The sequence below is a fragment of the Centrocercus urophasianus genome, unplaced genomic scaffold, assembly GCF_019232065.1.
Source record: "Centrocercus urophasianus isolate 14NV4802_14NV808 unplaced genomic scaffold, USGS_Curo_1.0 seq_11, whole genome shotgun sequence".
NCBI lineage: Eukaryota > Metazoa > Chordata > Aves > Galliformes > Phasianidae > Centrocercus > Centrocercus urophasianus.
The window spans coordinates 33,347,027-33,351,133 of NW_024884253.1; positions in this window are offsets into that span (position 1 = coordinate 33,347,027).

The window sequence follows — 4,107 nt, forward strand, 5'->3', positions numbered from 1 at the left end:
AGGTGCTTTGTTGATGTTACTTACATCGCATTTTATTTTAAAATCGAGACATCAATTTATGCATGACACATGCTTAATTCATATGAATGGAGCTATTTCAACTGTCAGACCATAGCAAGTGAAGTCTTTTCCTGCCCATTACCTGAGCATGTGCCTGTACCACGGCCAGCCATGTCCAAATGCCTGCAGCACACCAAGAAACTGGTCTAATTACAAAAGAACCACTTACAGCTACACCTGTGCACTGATGCTGAATGGCTGTATTCATAAATGTTAGTAAGTATGAGTAAGCAGTTGCTGCATACAAAGAAGCAAATATGCAAATCTTTAAAATATGATTTTTTTCACGTGGAAGCGAAGTACTAAAATATAGTGGAATCTTGATCCTCGTACAACACAGTGCTGCATCTGTGATGTGCAGCAGGTTTCCCTGGGACCTCAAGTACTGAGGTTGTGGTTGCACACCTTCTGTAATAGCATCAGTGTGCATATCTTCCCAACTATTTGCACCTCAAAAGCAGCCTGTCTCTGCCATGAGCATTGCAGTAGTCTGTCTTGCCGTATTTTGTTACGCTGCTTGTATTATTATTATTTGTTTTTCCCTTTAAACAACACTTGTTATCACAAGAAAGTTGACCGCAAGTCTGGGATCTGGCAACAAAGGGAACAGTAAGGAAATGCCCCGTGGTGACTTCTGCCGATGAACTTCTGCATCAGCTCCTCTTCTCCCCTACCCCCGTCTTCCCAAGAGTTCAGACGCCAGCCTCCCGCAGGCACATTCCCACGCTGCCAGCCAGTGAACCGCCCGGCTGCGGAGCGCGTCTTCCATCGCCTCCCATGGAGGAACTCTTCCCGGCAGAGACTTCAGAAGCCGCCGTGGACTTCCGAAGCCGCTTCGGACGCTCAGTGCAGCGCCCTTCACGCTGCCCCGGCTCCGCACCCCGGGGCTGAGCCCGTCCCACCTTAGCCGTGGGTGCCGTGCTGCCCGCTCTCCGATTCCCTGTTCTCGGCGCTCTCCGCTCCCCAGAGCCCCTGAGAATAAGCAGGGAGAGCCGGCCGCCCTTCTTAAAGCAGCCCGGACGGGGACGGGAGCCCGAAGAGGTTTCCTAGTGAGCCCGCTCGGAGCGCTGGGTGAGTTCGGAGCCGGTGGTGAGGAGGTTTACACTGGAAAGGCGATTGTTGGCCCCTAATCTTCAATTACAGGGGTTTAAAAATAGTATTAGAGGGGCAATCTGTTCGGCAACTTCTTGGAAGAAATAATTGTTGATTTAGATAAGCACTGATCCCCTCAGTGTTTGATGAAGACGTTAATTTATGACTGTCTGGCAGTTTATGGCTGTCATTAGACGTTCAGCTTTGTCTCTGTTCGAAGTGCGTCTTTCTCTTTATTTTCAAACGGTAAGCAAACGGTTGTGTTGGAGCTAAACCGCATCACTTCCCTACGGCATCTCAAATTATCCACAGATCATAGTTCTTACACGCCCGTATATGAATTTAAAAACACAGCAGTAAAGTGCTCGAAACAGACCATCAATTCACTTCTTCTTTTATGACACGTTTAGGAGTCGGGTTGCGAGGACAAGGGCAGCGGGGGAAGGAATTAACCCCTCCGAGGCTGCGGGACGGCCGCGTCGGGGCAGAGTCCGAACGGCCCCGGGGGGGTGGCGGAGCGCGGGGGAGGGAAGGGGAATGCGAGGACACGGGGCTGATGGGGACGCGGGGACACAGGGATGATGGGACGACGTGCGGCTGCCAGCGGCTCTGAGCTCGGCCCTTTAGCTGTGCTGCCCCAAGTTTTATCCTGCCCCGGCCGGGAGCGGCTCTGCTGGGAACCTCGGTCCCCTTCTGGCCTAAGGGAACGCAAGCGACGCTGCAGGGAGAGCTGTGGGGTCCCGAGTCATTGAATTCGCACCCCCAACATCCTCTCTTCGGCACAAGAACCCGAGTATTAATTGCCGCAAAGTTTCCGAACACGTGGATAATTTACTTCGACTGCTGCGTTTTAATTAAAAGCAAACTTATTTATGTTTCCGATGTTTATATTGCGTGATTTAATTACGTTTAGAGTTAGCGTCGCACTTCCCTCCCCTCCCCCCTTCTTCCACTCTAAATCACATTTTCATTAAAGGTTTTAATAAGAAAACTCACTTGACCACTATCCGTTATGCGGTCCCTCCATGCACACAAGTTCACTTACCCATTCATTTAGTCACTTACTCATTCCAGCAGATCCGCCGCCACTGCTGCTAGCAGGGATGTGAACACTCATAATTATTTGTCAAAGTCTGGAAAGTGTATTATCCCTTCTTCTAGTGGTAATTAGTTACCATAGCATCTAATACGTAAATGTGCCCAGAGCACACCATTAACAGTTAAGCAGAGGATTCAATTTAACACATGATTATATCTTTCATAAGTCATCACATTAGGAAAGCCAATGTCACTCATACTGGGACCATTTCGGGCTCAGAGCCGGGGTAAGGGCCGGGGAAGGGTCCGAGGTGGGGAGATGCGGCGCGGTGCGGCTGCGGACATGGGGGGCTTTTTGGAAAGGACCACGTTTCTTTCCATCAGCCAGGCGTTAGGCGGGGCGGGGGAGGCTCTGCCAGCGCCGCCCGGAGACGCTGCAGGAGGACACAGGGGGTGGCAGCACCCCTCACCACGCTGCCCCCTCGGAAAAAGCCTGGAGGTGACAAGCGAGCTCCCAGAGCCGGCCTGGACGGCAAAGAGTTGGCGTTACTCTTCCCTACCTCCTCCTCCTCCCCGCCGGCGGAGCCAGGATTGGGGAGCGGGAGGGAGAAACCTCGGCCACGTCCATCTGCAGGAAAGGAAGAAGAGAGGTTAACGGAGCGGCGGTGAGAGCCGCTCACCCCTCCGGCCCCGATGGGGAGCGGCAGCCCACGCAGTCCCCGCAGCCCCCGGCCGAGCTCGGGAGTTCCTCCTCCGGCACCCGCCGCTCCGACGTGACCTCGTCGAGGGGACAGCCACCGGCATCCCTCTAGGAAACCAGAGGTACCGAGTGCTGAGTCTTGAGGCAAACACCTCCCCGATGCTGTGAGCACACACACGCACCACGCCAAGCTGGTGGCGGTGGTTAATCCCTAATCAGAATGATGGACAGCAGAGACGGAACAATACAAACTAATGGCTGTGTTGCTGATCACTTTACCCCTTGATTAAAGACACCCAATTATGGCGCAGAACAGTGTCGTAATTATGTTCCTTAATCACATCCAGGAGGTTTAATTGCCTTAACGATGTGTTTCATTAAATGAATTTAGGTATTATAGTCGACAGTTTTCATACACAGTTGTTTTCAAATTAACATAATATTAGACATCGTCATGGAAATTGTTTTAATAATCATAATTAGACGCACCCAGCCTTTGTCTCGCAAATGCTGAGAGACGCTGCTCCCGGCGCCCGGGGGCTGAGCTGCCCACCCTCTCCGGGCCGCCTTCCCACCGCTCCGTGGCACTTTACAGTTATGTTTCCTGAAAAGTTACAGGTTCTGATTAATCTTTTCTGATGGGAAGTGGAGCGGAAAAGATTGATCCCCTTCTCCTCCCTCCCCCCGTGCGGGGCTGCCGACGGGAGCGGCGGTATGGAGGGCACGGGCCTGGGCGGGGAGGCGGCCCCAAAACTCGGGGACGGAGAGAAGGGGGTCTGGAGTGGCAGTCGGGGCCCAATAGGAGAGGAAGACCTCCGAGCAGGAGCCCCTCGTCGGAGGCAACCGAGGGCTGCGGGGGGGGAGGCACTGGGGAGCAAAGGAAAGGAGTCATCCCTCCACATACCCTTTCCCCCCACCCCCCTCGTCCGCCTCCTTAAACCTGGAGGTAAATGTTTAACACAAAGCACAGCGCGATTGCAAACGTTTGTTCAAAATATTTTAATAAAGATTCTTTCCGACATAGGTACACATACAAACGATCGTACATTGCTGTCATAATCTGATTGACCTATTTAATATATATCACTCTTTACACATCCGTGACCTGCCAACAGATCCATCACGGCTCCCATTGCGCCATCCAATCTGACAGTCCGAATTTATATTATCTGCGAGGAGAGGAAAATAGCAGGACTCGGGGTTGGAAAGAAAAGAAA